The sequence below is a fragment of the Cryptomeria japonica genome, unplaced genomic scaffold, assembly GCF_030272615.1.
Source record: "Cryptomeria japonica unplaced genomic scaffold, Sugi_1.0 HiC_scaffold_127, whole genome shotgun sequence".
Taxonomy (NCBI): domain Eukaryota; kingdom Viridiplantae; phylum Streptophyta; class Pinopsida; order Cupressales; family Cupressaceae; genus Cryptomeria; species Cryptomeria japonica.
In genome coordinates this window covers 242,501-257,500 of record NW_026728949.1, presented here as the reverse complement: position 1 = coordinate 257,500, position 15,000 = coordinate 242,501, and the positions used below count along the sequence as shown (strand labels likewise).

The 15,000-nt window shown below is 59.7% G+C and overlaps 1 non-coding gene across 1 annotated transcript; it reads left to right on the top strand.

Moving 5' to 3' along the window:
* The first annotated feature begins 11,967 nt into the window (after positions 1-11,967).
* LOC131865948 (5S ribosomal RNA) lies at positions 11,968-12,086 on the top strand. Its single transcript, XR_009364583.1, has one exon. It is a non-coding gene; the product is annotated as a 5S ribosomal RNA (ribosomal RNA).
* The last annotated feature ends 2,914 nt before the right edge of the window (positions 12,087-15,000 follow it).

The following is a 15,000-nucleotide window of genomic DNA, read 5'->3' as shown; positions in this document are numbered from 1 at the left end:
ATCGGACTGCTACGATTTACCCCAACAATCATCGTGCCACTCTTCGCAGAGAGGTGATAGACGCCAACGAGCCCGCGCATAGCAATCGAGGTGTAAAAAGGGCGTTGAAGGCAGGAAGCCTGGACGAAAGAGGCTACGAGGTCACCTCGAAGCGGTCTAAGAATCGGGCGCACTTGGGGCGACTACCAGTGCCAACCCCTTATCCCGCGGTGCGTCCGACACACAGAAATTTCCAAGGCGGCCAAGGAGCCTCCCCGCATAGCAATCGGGGTGTGAGGTTACGGATGCAGCATTGATAGCAATCGAGGTGTGAGGCGAAGGATGCAGAAGTGAGAGCCGAGGGATGTAGCAGAGATAGCAATCGGGGTGTGTGATGCAGAAGAGATAGCAATCGAGGTGTGCGGTGGGAAGGGCCCAGCAGCCAGAATGCATGAAGCGACGGATGAAGCAGTGATGACAACCGGGCTGTGAGGAGAGGAGGGATGCAGCCAAGAAAGCAATCAGGGCTCGAGGCAAGGGATGCATCAAGGATAGCAATCATGTTGTGAGGCGAGATTCCAAAGGCTAAACGTGAGAGGCTGCAGGGTCGACTCAGAGAGGTCTATGCATGTGAGAGGCTGAAAGCAAGGTCGACTCGGAGCGGTCTATGCATCGGGCGCGCTTGGGGCGACTACCAGTGCCAACCCCTTATCCCGCGACGCGTCCGACAAAGAGAACGTTCCAAGGCGGCAGAGGAGGTTACCAGCCGAAGGATGCAGTAGCAATAACAGGTATAGTTCCGCGGCGGCCGAGAAGACTCACCGCATAGGAATCGGGATGCGAGGCGAGGGATGCGGCGGGAAGGCCCCGACGGCTAAACGGAAGAGGCTGCAGGGCCGCCTCGGAATGGTCCAAGCATCGGATGCGATTGGGACGACTACCAGTGCCAACCCCTTATCCCGCGATGCGTCCGATACACAGATAGTTCCAAGGCGGCCGAGGAGCCTCACCGCATATCAATCGGGGTGCGAGGCGAGGGATGGGGCGGGAAGGCCCCAACGGCTAGACGGAAGAGGCTTCAGGGCCACCTCGGAATGGTCCAAGCATCGGACGCGCTTGGGGCGACTGCCAGTGCCAACCCCTTATCCCGCGATGCGTCCGATACACAGATGGTTCCAAGGCGGCCGAGGAGCCTCACCGCATAGCAATCGGGGGTGCGAGGCGAGGGATGGGGCGGGAAGGCCCCAACGGCTAGACGGAAGAGGCTTCAGGGCCGCCTAGGAATGGTCCAAGCATCGGACACGCTTGGGGCGACTACCAGTGACAGCCCCCTATCCCGCGATGCGTCCGATACGAAGATGGTTCCAAGGCGGCCGAGGAGCCTCACCGCATAGCAATCGGGGTGCGAGGTGGGGGATGCGGCGAGATGGCCCCAACGGCTAGACGGAAGAGGCCACAGGGCCGCGTCGGAATAGTCCAAGCATCGGACGCGCTTGGGGCGACTACCAGTGACAACCCCTTATCCCGCGATGCGTCCGATACGAAGATAGTTCCAAGGCGGCCGAGGAGCCTCACCGCATAGCAATCGGGGTGCGAGGTGGGGGATGCGGCGAGATGGCCCCAACGGCTAGACGGAAGAGGCTGCAGGGCCGCCTCGGAATAGTCCAAGCATCGGACGCGCTTGGGGCCACTACCAGTGACAACCCCTTATCCCGCAATGCGTCCGATACGAAGATAGTTCCAAGGCGGCCGAAGAGCCTCACCGCATAGCAATCGGGGTGCGAGGTGGGGGATGCGGCGAGATGGCCCCAACGGCTAGACGGAAGAGGCCACAGGGCCGCCTCGGAATAGTCCAAGCATCGGACGCGCTTGGGGCGACTACCAGTGACAACCCCTTATCCCGCGATGCGTCCGATACGAAGATAGTTCCCAGGCGGCCGAGGAGCCTCACCGCATAGCAATCGGGGTGCGAGGCGAGGGATGCGGCGAGATGGCCCCAAAGGCTAGACGGAAGAGGCTGCAGGGCTGCCTCGGAATAGTCCAAGCATCGGACGCGCTTGGGGCGACTACCACTGCCAACCCCTTATCCCGCGATGCGTCCGATACACAGATAGTTCCGAGGCGGCCGAGGAGGTGGGGGATGCAGCGAGATGGCCCCAACGGCTAGACGGAAGAGGCTGCAGGGCCGCCTCGGAATAGTCCAAGCATCGGACGCGCTTGGGGCGACTACCAGTGACAACCCCTTATCCCGCGATGCGTCCGATACACAGATAGTTCCGAGGCGGCCAAGGAGCCTCACCGCATAGCAATCGTGGTGCGAGGTGGGGGATGCGGCGAGATGGCCCCAACGGCTAGACGGAAGAGGCTGCAGGGCCGCCTCGGAATGGTCCAAGCATCGGATGCGCTTGGGGCGACTACCACTGCCAACCCCTTATCCCGCGATGCGTCCGATACACAGATAGTTCCAAGGCGGCCGAGGAGCCTCACAGCATAGCAATCAGGGTGCGAGGCGAGGGATGCGGCGAGAAAGCCCCAACGGCTAGAGGGAAGAGGCTTCAGGTCCGCCTCGGAATGGTCCAAGCATCGGACGCGCTTGGGGCGACTACCAGTGACAACCCCTTATCCCGCGACGCGTCCGATACACAGATAGTTCCAAGGCGGCCGAGGAGCCTCACCGCATAGCAATCGGGGTGCGAGGCGAGGGATGCGGCGAGAAGGACCCAACGGCTACACGGAAGAGGCTTCGGGGCCGCCTCGGAATGGTCCAAGCATCGGACGCGCTTGGGGCGACTACCAGTGACAACCCCTTATCCCGCGACGCGTCCGATACACAGATAGTTCCAAGGCGGCCGAGGAGCCTCACCGCATAGCAATCGGGGTGCGAGGCGAGGGATGCGGCGAGAAGGACCCAACGGCTACACGGAAGAGGCTTCGGGGCCGCCTCGGAATGGTCCAAGCATCGGACGCGCTTGGGGCGACTACCAGTGACAACCCCTTATCCCGCGACGCGTCCGATACACAGATAGTTCCAAGGCGGCCGAGGAGCCTCACCGCATAGCAATCGGGGTGCGAGGCGAGGGATGCGGCGAGAAGGACCCAACGGCTAGACGGAAGAGGCTTCGGGTCCGCCTCGGAATGGTCCAAGCATCGGACGCGCTTGGGGCGACTACCAGTGACAACCCCTTATCCCGCGACGCGTCCGATACACAGATAGTTCCAAGGCGGCCGAGGAGCCTCACCGCATAGCAATCGGGGTGCGAGGCGAGGGATGCGGCGAGAAGGACCCAACGGCTAGACGGAAGAGGCTTCGGGTCCGCCTCGGAATGGTCCAAGCATCGGACGCGCTTGGGGCGACTACCAGTGACAACCCCTTATCCCGCGACGCGTCCGATACACAGATAGTTCCAAGGCGGCCGAGGAGCCTCACCGCATAGCAATCGGGGTGCGAGGCGAGGGATGCGGCGAGAAGGACCCAACGGCTAGACGGAAGAGGCTTCGGGTCCGCCTCGGAATGGTCCAAGCATCGGACGCGCTTGGGGCGACTACCAGTGACAACCCCTTATCCCGCGACGCGTCCGATACACAGATAGTTCCGAGGCGGCCGAGGAGCCTCACCGCATAGCAATCGGGGTGCGAGGCGAAGGATGCGGCGAGAAGGACCCAACGGCTAGACGGAAGAGGCTTCGGGTCCGCCTCGGAATGGTCTAAGCATCGGACGCGCTTGGGGCGACTACCAGTGACAACCCCTTATCCCGCGACGCGTCCGATACACAGATAGTTCCAAGGCGGCCGAGGAGCCTCACCGCATAGCAATCGGGGTGCGAGGCGAGGGATGCGGCGAGAAGGACCCAACGGCTAGACGGAAGAGGCTTCAGGGCCGCCTCGGAATGGTCCAAGCATCGAACGCGCTTGGGGCGACTACCAGTGACAACCCCTTATCCCGCGACGCGTCCGATACACAGATAGTTCCGAGGCGGCCGAGGAGCCTCACCGCATAGCAATCGGGGTGCGAGGCGAGGGATGCGGCGAGAAGGACCCAACGGCTAGACGGAAGAGGCTTCAGGGCCGCCTCGGAATGGTCCAAGCATCGGACGCGCTTGGGGCGACTACCAGTGACAACCCCTTATCCCGCGACGCGTCCGATACACAGATAGTTCCGAGGCGGCCGAGGAGCCTCACCGCATAGCAATCGGGGTGCGAGGCGAGGGATGCGGCGAGAAGGACCCAACGGCTAGACGGAAGAGGCTTCAGGGCCGCCTCGGAATGGTCCAAGCATCGGACGCGCTTGGGGCGACTACCAATGACAACCCCTTATCCCGCGACGCGTCCGATACACAGATAGTTCCGAGGCGGCCGAGGAGCCTCACCGCATAGCAATCGGGGTGCGAGGCGAGGGATGCGGCGAGAAGGACCCAACGGCTAGACGGAAGAGGCTTCAGGGCCGCCTCGGAATGGTCCAAGCATCGGACGCGCTTGGGGCGACTACCAGTGACAACCCCTTATCCCGCGACGCGTCCGATACACAGATAGTTCCGAGGCGGCCGAGGAGCCTCACCGCATAGCAATCGGGGTGCGAGGCGAGGGATGCGGCGAGAAGGACCCAACGGCTAGACGGAAGAGGCTTCAGGGCCGCCTCGGAATGGTCCAAGCATCGGACGCGCTTGGGGCGACTACCGTTGCCAACCCCTTATCCCGCGATGCGTCTGATACACAGATAGTTCCGAGGCGGCCGAGGAGCCTCACCGCATAGCAATCGGGTTGCGAGGCAGATTATTGGGAAGGGAACCCCCTGGGATGCGGCTCAAGCAGTGCCCAAAGGGACTGGAATGCGGAATCACATCGAGAGACCCAAATGCTATACGAGGGCTCAAATCGAATTATCGATTTGGCCACGACATGGACGCATCGGAACGACTACCTTTGCCGAACCACTCGCAATTGCATCCATACCGAAACCAATAGACATTTCCGTTAGAGCCCTCGCATAGCATTCGGGAATCTCGCATGCCCCTCTAAATCGACCAATGCTGGCGCTCAATGAAAATCCGAGCGCTACCACCGTTCGAGCGCCAGCATTGGTCGAGTTAGAGGGGCACGGGGGAGAATGCTCCAGTCAACACCTCCCCTATATAAGTTATTTGTCCGATTCTCGCACAACCGTAGTCTGCCTCGTCGAATCAAACAACGGTCCCAGATTCCGACTTCCGTTCCGTAGAGACCCAAAAGCTAGATGGAGGCTCGCAAGAAAGAGAGTCGGCGCATAGCAATCGGGTTTCTCGAACGTTTAGGGACCGAGCTCACTTGCGGATAGGGCAAAATCCGCCAAGCAACCCAAAAGCTAGACGGGGGCTCGAATCGAATCGCCTAGGCGGCCACAACAACGACGTGTTGGATCGACTACCAGTGCCAAACCATTCAGCAAGACTAGTCTGTGTCGAGGCCGGATAGAGATTCTCAGAGAGCGCCCGCATAGCATTTAGGAGACCTGCCGCGTCCCTCACACTCGACAAATGGTGGTGCACGTTTATAAATCCGAGCGATCCCAACCCTTTCAAGCACCAACATCGGTCGAGATAGAGGGGCACGGAGGGGGCTGCGTGAGACAACACAGTCCCCTATATAAGTTATTTGTCCGATTCTCACACATCCGAAGAATGGTCATCAAATCGGACAACAGCCCAAACTTCCGACTTCCGTCCCAGAAAGCCCAAGAGCTATCTAAAACGTTCATGGCCGGAACTCGATCGCGGCTATACCAGTCCGCCAAGCAACCCAAAAGCTAGACTGGAGCTCTAGTCGAATCACCTCTGTGGCCATTGCAAGGACGTGTTGGAGCGACTACCATTGCCGAACCATTCCGCAGGTCGAGTCCATACCAAGGCCGCATAGAGATTCACGATGAGCTCCTGCATAGCAATCAGGAGACTTGCCGTGTCCATCACAATCGATAAATCCTGGTGCAAGATTTTTGCATCCGAGCGCTCCAACCAGTCGAGCACCAGCATCAATCGACATAAACGGGCACGGGGGGAGGATGCTCGAGAACACTACCTCCCCTATATAAGTTATTTGTCCGATTCTCAAGCAGCCGAAGTCTGGTCATCGAATCGGGTCAAAGACCACAACTTCCGACTTTACCCACAATGCAAGTCATCGAATCGAACATCGGCCCCCGAGTCGGACTCCATGCGTATGTCAGGTCATCGGACCCAAATTCCGCCTTCCTGCGCATGGCGGGCCATCAATATCAACTCGGTCATCGGACCCAAACTCCGCCTTTTTGCGTATGGCACGCCTTCAAATCGGTCATCGGACCCAAATTCCGCCTTCCTGTGCATGGCGGGCCATCAACATCAACTCGGTCATCGGACCCAAATTCCGCCTTTCTGCGCATGGCACGCCATCAACTCGGTCATCGGACCCAAATTCCGCCTTCCTGCGCATGGCAGGTCATCGGACACAAATTCAGACCTCGCCAATATGCCTACGTATCGAATCGGTCATCGGACCCAACTTCCGACTTCATCCATACTGTAGGGTCTTTGAGGTTGGCGCGGTGCGCTCAACCCAGGGAGTCGACCCATCGAAGCATACACCTCCCCTATATAAGCTATTTGTCCGATTCCCACACCTGTGTAGTTTGCACCTCTGACCAGGACATCGACCCCAACTTCCGAACTCGACTGCAACGACGGCACCAGCGCCTTGGTGCGCACCTTGCGACGCACAGTCCCAACATTCGCCTTCCTGCACATGGCAGGTCATCGGACCCAAATTCCGACCTCGCGAGTATGCCTACATATCGAATCGGTCATCGGACCCAACTTCCGACTTCATCCATACCGTAGGGTCTTTGAGGTTGGCGCGGTGCGCTCAACCCGGGGAGTCGACCCAACGAAGCATACACCTCCCCTATATAAGCTATTTGTCCGATTCCCACACCTGTGTAGTTTGCACCTCCGATCAAGACATCGACCCCAACTTCCGAACTCGCCTCCAACGACCGAACCAGCGCCTTGGTGCGCACCTTGCAACGCACAGTGCCAACATTCGCCTTCCTGCACGTGGCAGGTCATCGGACCCAAATTCCGACCTCGCGAGTATGCCTACATATCGAATCGGTCATCGGACCCAACTTCCGACTTCATCCATACCGTAGGGTCTTTGAGGTTGGCGCGGTGCGCTCAACCCGGGGAGTCGACCCAACGAAGCATACACCTCCCCTATATAAGCTATTTGTCCGATTCCCACACCTGTGTAGCTTGCACCTCCGATCAGGACATCGACCCCAACTTCCGAACTCGACTAAAAAGACCGCACCAGCGCCTTGGTGTGCACCTTGCAACGCACAGTGTCAACATTCGCCTTCCTGCACATGGCAGGTCATCGGACCCAAATTCCGACCTCATGAGCATACCTACTAATCGAATTGGTCATCGGACCCAACTTCCGACTTCATCCATACCGTAGGGTCTTTGAGGTTGGCGCGGTGCGCTCAACCTGGGGAGTCGACCCATCGAAGCATACACCTCCCCTATATAAGCTATTTGTCCGATTCCGACACCTGTGTAGTTTGCACCTCCGCTCAGGACATCGACCCCAACTTCCGAACTCGCCTGCAACGACCGAACCAGCGCCTTGGTGCGCACCAAAAGTGCGCACTTTTGGAGGGCACTTTTGTGCGCTCCAAAGGTGCGCACTTTTGGAGGGCACTTTTCTGCGCTCCAAAGGTGCGCACTTTTGGAGGGCACTTTTTGGAGGGCACTTTTCTGCGCTCCAAAGGTGCGCACTTTTGGAGGGCACTTTTTGGAGGGCACTTTTCTGCGCTCCAAAGGTGCGCACTTTTGGAGGGCACTTTTTGGAGGGCACTTTTCTGCGCTCCAAAGGTGCGCACTTTTGGAGGGCACTTTTTGGAGGGCACTTTTCTGCGCTCCAAAGGTGCGCACTTTTGGAGGGCACTTTTTGGAGGGCACTTTTCTGCGCTCCAAAGGTGCGCACTTTTGGAGGGCACTTTTCTGCGCTCCAAAGGTGCGCACTTTTGGAGGGCACTTTTTGGAGGGCACTTTTCTGCGCTCCAAAGGTGCGCACTTTTGGAGGGCACTTTTTGGAGGGCACTTTTCTGCGCTCCAAAGGTGCGCACTTTTGGAGGGCACTTTTTGGAGGGCACTTTTCTGCGCTCCAAAGGTGCGCACTTTTGGAGGGCACTTTTGTGCACTCCAAAGGTGCGCACTTTTGGAGGGCACTTTTCCTGTGCTCCAAAGGTGCACACCTAGGTGAGCACCTTCGACCACACCTTGTAGCACACCAAACTCTGACTTTCGACTTCATCCGCAATGCAGGGTCTTTGAGGTTGGCGCAATGCGCACAACCAGGGGAGTCGACCCATCAAACCCAACACCTCCCCTATATAAGCTATTTGTCTGATTCTCATACATGCGTAGCCTGCAGGAGCAATTAGGACATCGACCCCAACTTTCGGCTTCTAAACGAAAACAAGGTCTTTGAGGTTGGTGTAATGCGAACAACTAGGGGAGTCAACCCATCAAACCCAACACCTCCCCTATATAAGCTATTTGTCTGATTCTCATACATGTGTAGTCTACAGGAGCAATTAGGACATCGACCCCAACTTTTGACTTCTTAACGAAAACAAGGTCTTTGAGGTTGACGTAATGCGCACAACCAGGGGAGTCGACCCATCAAACCCAACACCTCCCCTATATAAGCTATTTGTCCGATTCTCATACATGTGTAGCCTGCAGGAGCCATTAGGACATTGACCCCAACTTTTGACTTCTTAACGAAAACAAGGTCTTTGAGGTTGGCGTAATGCGCACAACCAAGGGAGTTGACCCATCAAACCCAACACCTCCCCTATATAAGCTATTTGTCTGATTCTCATACATGTGTAGCCTGCAACAACGATTAGGACATCCACCCCAACTTCTGAATTCGTCTGCGTTGACCGCACCAAAGGTGCACGCCTTGGTGCTCACCAAAATCCGACTTCCGACTTCTTCTGCTATGCGGGGTCTTTGAGGTTGGCGCAGTGCGCACAACCAGGGGAGTCAACCCACCGAATGCAACACCTCCCCTATATAAGCTATTTGTCTGATTCTCATACATGCGTAGACTGCAGCAATGATTAGGACATCCACCCCAACTTTTGACTTCTTAAACAAGACAGGGTCTTTGAAGTTGGTGCAGTGCACACAACCAGGGGAGTCGACCCATCAAACGCAACACCTCCCCTATATAAAGCTATTTGTCCGATTCTCATACGTGTAGTCTGCAGCAGCGATTAGGACATCGACCCCAACTTCCGAATTCGTTTGCATTGACCGCACCAAAGGTGCACGCCTTGGTGTGCACCCTGGAGTGCACTTTGGTGCTCACCTCGGTGCACACTTTGGTGTGCACCTCGGTGTGCACCAAAGGTGCGCACCTTGGAGCGCACCAAAGGTGTACACTTTGGAGCGCACCACATAGGGTCTTTGAGAGGTTGGCGCAGTGCGCACACCAAGGTGGGTGTTGAGGTGCGTGCCGAGGTGGGTGGGTGCTAGGGTGCGCTCCATGGTGGGTGCCAGGGTGGGTGCGTGCTAGGGTGGATTCCAAAGAGGGTCATAGGGTGGGTGCCAAGGTGGGTTGGTGATATAGTGGGTTCAAAGGTGGGTACTAGGGTGGGTTCCAAGGTGGGTCACAAGTTGGGTGCCAGGATGCGTGGGTGTTAGGTTGGGTGCCAAGGTGGGCTCCTGCGTGGGTGGGTGCTAGGGTGGGTTTCAAGGTGGACGCGAGGGCGGGTGCCAAGGTGGGTAACAAGTTGGGTGTTAGGATGGGTGAGTGCTAGAGTGGGTGCCAAGGTGGGTGGGTGCTAAGGTGGATGCCAAGGTGGTTCACAGGGTGGGTGGGTTCTAGGGTGAGTTCCAAGGTGGGTCACAGGTTCAGTGCTAGGGTGGGTGTCAAGGCGGGTGTCGAGGTGCCTGGGTGCTAGGGTGTGGATGCCAATGTGGGTCATAGGGTGGGTACTAGGGTGGGCTGCAATGTGGGTGCCAAGGTGGGTAACATGCTCGGTGGGTTCTAAATTGGGTGCCAGGGTGGGTGTGCACCCACCTTGCCCGAGGTGGGTGCCAAGGTGCCAGTGTGGGTGGGTGCTAAGGTGGATGCCAAGGTGGGTGAGAAGGTGGGTGATAGGTTGAGTGGTAGGATGGGTGGGTGCCAAGATGGGTCACAGGGTGGGTGCAAGGGTGGGTAGGTGCTAGGGTTGGTGTCAGGGTGGGTGGGTGCTAGGTTGGGTTCCAAGGTGGGTGCGAGGGTGAGTGTCAAGGTGGGTCACAGGTTAGGTGCTAGGATGGGTGAGTGCTAGGGTGCAAAGGTGCCAGGGTGGGTGCTAGGATGGGTCGATGCTAGGGTGAGTGGCAAGGTGGGTCCACAAGTGTCAAGGTGGGTGCCGAGGTGGGTGCCAAGTCGGCGACTGCTATGGTGGATGCCAAGGTGGGTCACGGGGTGGGTGCCAAGTTGCTAGGTTGGGTTCCAAGGTGGGTGCCAACGTGGGTGCTAGGGTGCGTGGGTTAAAGGGTGTGTCACAACGTGGGTGCCAGGATGGGTGCGCACCCACACTGGCCAAGACGGGTGCGGGTGCAAGGTTGGGTTCCAAGCCCGGTCACAGGCTGGGTGCTAGGATGGGTGGGTGCCAAGGTGGGCACCAGGGTGGGTGCACCCACCCTGGCCAAGGTGGGTCACGGGGTGGGTCCTAGGGTGGGTAACGGGGTGGGTACTAAGGTGCGTGCCAAGGTGGGTCATAGGGTGGGTGCCAAGGTGGGCACCAGGGTGGGTGTGCACCAACCCTAGCCAGGGTAGGTCACGGGGTGGTTGTCGGGGTGGGCGTCAAGGAGCCAAGGTGGGTGGCAAGTAGCCAAGTTGCGTGCCAAGGTGGGTGTCGGGGTGGGTGCCAAGGATCCAAGGTGGGTGCCAAGGATCCAAGGTGGGTGCCAAGGAACCAAGGTGGGTGTCTGGGTGGGTGCCGAGGTGGGAGCCAGGGTGGGTCCCAAGGTGAGTGCAAAGGTGGGTGCCAGGGTCAAGGTGAGTGCCAATGTGGGTTCCAAGGTGCCAGGGTCAGGGTGAGTGCCAATGTGGGTTCAAAGGTGCTAAGTTGGGTGCGAGGTTGGGTGCGAGGGTGGGTGGGTGCCAAGGTGTGCTAGGTGGAAGCCCGGGTGGGTCGGCATCCCATGGGTGTCGAGTTGGGTGCCTGATGGGTGCTTCTTGTCAAGTTTTAGTCGTCGGGACTCATTTCGAGCCTTAGAGGTCGTTTCTTGTCCGGTTGCCCTGTCTTCGACCTGGGAACCCAATTTTGGTCCTCGGGTCCCATTTTTTTTTGTCTCGCATCCCACTTTTGGCCTGTGGCCTTTTCGGGGTCGATTCTCGTTTTGGGCATCAGAGCATGTTTCTTCTCCTAAAACCCAATATTTGTTTATTAAGTCTCGGAACACATTTTTGTTCTCGTGGACCCATCATGGGTCTTGGAACGCATTTGTGGTCCTTGGGTCCCATTTTGCATCCCGAAACTTGTGTTTTGGTGCTTGATCCCTATTTTGGGTGCCCACCTTGCACCAAGTGCGCACCCGGGGCAAACCGAGCGCCTTGGTGCACCGGGGCAAGATCGAGCGTGCACCCGAGGCGCCCCGAACATGCACCAAGGTGCACTCGGCCCACATGTGAGCGCAGGTCGTTGCGCCCGAGGTGGTGTGTGGGCACCGCGTTGCAGACGGGACACTGCACGCACACGACGCCCCCTCCAGGTGCACGCACGTAGGCCGGGCCGGGTGCACACCCGACGCCCTAGCAAGGTGCGCGCACCCGGGCAGGGCTCACACTTGGCGAACGGGGCGCACTTCGCGAGGGAGGGTGTGCACCTCGACGGGGGTGGGTGGCCGGGGTGGATTCGCACGTGGGTCGCGGTTTGCTAAGTACACACTGCGACAAGCTCATAACGGGTGCGATCATACCAGCGTTAGTGCACCGGATCCCATCAGAACTCCGCAGTTAAGCGCGCTTGGGCCGGAGTAGTACTGGGATGGGTGACCTCCCGGGAAGTCCCGGTGTTGCACCCTTTTTTAGTTTTTCGCCGGGCGTCGCAATGCTATTTGAATAAACCTTTTGCCCGTTTGCGTTCTCGTCGGGGCCGGGCCGGGCCGGGGTGCGCTGCCCGCACTACCGCGCGCGCGGGGGCGACACCGAGCGCGCACCCGAGGCGCCCCGAGCACACAGGCCACGGTGCAACCCGGGCGTTGTGCGCGCACCCCGGTGCGCCCGAGGTGCTGCGCGCGCACCCAGGTGAAATCGGTGTGCACCTCGGCCAGTGCGCGCTCGGTCGAGTCGCGCACGTTGGCCAAGGTGCACGGTGATGTTTCTTACTCTAAGGTTCCGCACCAGACGCCCGGGACAGGTGAGCGAAGCTGGGCGGGGCCGGGTGCGCGGCCGGGGCAGGTGCTGGAGAGAGCTTTGGAGCACACTTCGGAGCGCACCAATGATGCGCTCCATTCAAAAGTTTCCTGAAAAGGCAAAAAAAGTTGAGATTATAGAATTTCCCACTTGAGAGATTGTAAAAAAAAAAAATTTAAAATGAAGGAAACGCGGGTGCCAAGGTGTGCGCAGCCCAGCCCACCCTGGCGAAGGTGCACGCAAGGTGCGCACCCGAGGCAAACCGGACAATTAACCCAACTTTCGACTTCGCGCGCACCTTGGAGCGCACTTCGGAGCGCTCCTTGGTGCGCACCAATCTTGGGCACCTCGGAGTGCACCATGGCGCCCACCAAGGTGCGCACCCGGGGCAAACCGAGCTCCGACTTCGTGCGCACCTTGGAGCGCACGAAAGGTGCGCACCATGGCGCCCACCAAGGTGCGCAGCCCAGCCAAGGCGTGCGCATCAAGGTGCGCACCCTGGCGAAGGTGCGCACCCGGGGCAAACCGAGCTCCGACTTCGTGCGCACCTTGGAGCGCACAAAAGGTGCGCAACCCAGCCAAGGTGTGCGCACCCCGGTCAAACCGAGCTCCGAATCGTGCGCACCAGAGGTGCACGCCATCGTGCGCACCTTGGAGCACACTTCGGAGCCCTCCTTGGTGCGCGCCGATGTTGCGCACCTCGGAGCGCACCCGGGGAAAACAATGCAATTAACCCGACTTTCGACTTCGTGGGCACCTCGGAGCGCTCTCGGGTTCGCACCTCGGAGCACACCGAGGTGCGCACCTTTGATGCGCTGCCTTCACCAATTTCCAGAAAAGGCAAGAAAACATTGAGAAGGTGTGCGCACCGAGGTGCCCACCCTGGCGAAGGTGCACGCGAGGTGCGCACCCGGGGCAAACCGGGCTCCGACTTCGTGCACGCCGCACCTTGGAGCACACTTCGGAGCGCTCCTTGGTGCGCACCAGGGCGCGCAACCCAGCCGAGGTGCCCACCCCGGCGAAGGTGCACGCGAGGTGCGCACCCGGGGCAAACCGGGCTCCGACTTCGTGCACGCCATGGTGCCCACCGCGGCGAAGGTGCACGCGAGGTGCGCACCCGGGGCAAACCGGGCTCCGACTTCGTGCACGCCGCACCTTGGAGCACACTTCGGAGCGCTCCTTGGTGCGCACCATGGTGCCCACCAGGGCGCGCAACCCCGCCGAAGGTGCACGCGAGGTGCGCACCCGGGGCAAACCGGGCTCCGACTTCGTGCACGCCGCACCTTGGAGCACACTTCGGAGCGCTCCTTGGTGCGCACCATGGTGCCCACCAGGGCGCGCAACCCCGCCGAAGGTGCACGCGAGGTGCGCACCCGGGGCAAACCGGGCTCCGACTTCGTGCACGCCATGGTGCGCACCGCGGCGAAGGTGCGCACCCGGGGCAAACCGGGCTCCGACTTCGTGCACGCCGCACCTTGGAGCACACTTCGGAGCGCTCCTTGGTGCGCACCAGGGCGCGCAACCCAGCCGAGGTGCCCACCCCGGCGAAGGTGCACGCGAGGTGCGTACCCGGGGCAAACCGGGCTCCGACTTCGTGCACGCCGCACCTTGGAGCACACTTCGGAGCGCTCCTTGGTGCGCACCATGGTGCCCACCAGGCCGCGCAACCCAGCCAAGGTGTGCGCACCAAGGTGCACGCGAGGTGCGCACCCGGGGCAAACCGGGGTCCGACTTCGTGCACGCCGCACCTTGGAGCACACATCGGGGCGCTCCCGGGTTCGCACCGGCGTTGCGCACCGTGGTGGGCACCTCGGAGCACACCAAGGTGGGCAGCGAGGTGCGCACCTTTGATGCGATGCCTTCACTAATTTCCATAAAAGGCAAAAAAAAAACGAGATTTTAAAATTTCCGTTTTGAAAGATAGTGAGAAAAAGGGAATGCTGGTGCCATCTTGAGCCCGCCCTGGTGCGCAGCCCAGCCAAGGTGTGCGCACCAAGGTGCCCACCCTGGCGAAGGTGCGCGCCCGGGCAATTAACCCAACTTCCAACTTCGCGCGCGCCAGGGTGGGAGCGCACCCAACAACCGGGCCTGGGAAGAGCCAATGCGAGAAACCCCACCAAACGCTCTGACAAAAAAAGAGGGGGCGCTCCAGTAACCCCGCTTCGGAGCGCACCCTGGGCAAACCCAGCCAAGGTGCCCACCCCGGCCAAGGTGCAGGCGAGGTGCGCACCCGGGGCAAACCGGGCTCCGACAACGTGCACGCCGCACCTTGGAGCACACTTCGTAGCGCTCCCGGGTGCGCACCTCAGAGCACACCAAGGTGGGCAGCGAGGTGCGCACCTTTGATGCGCTGCCTTCACTAATTTCCAGAAAAGGCAAAAAAAAAAGGAGATTTTAAAATTTCCGTTTTGAAAGATAGTGAAAAAAACGGAACGCGCGTGCCATCTTGAGCCCGCCCTGGTGCGCAGCCCAGGTAAGGTGCCCACCCTGGCAAAGGTGCGCACCCGGGCAATTAACCCTACTTCCGACTTCGTGCGCGCCAGGGTGGCAACCGGGCCTCGGAAGAGCCAATGCGAGAAACCC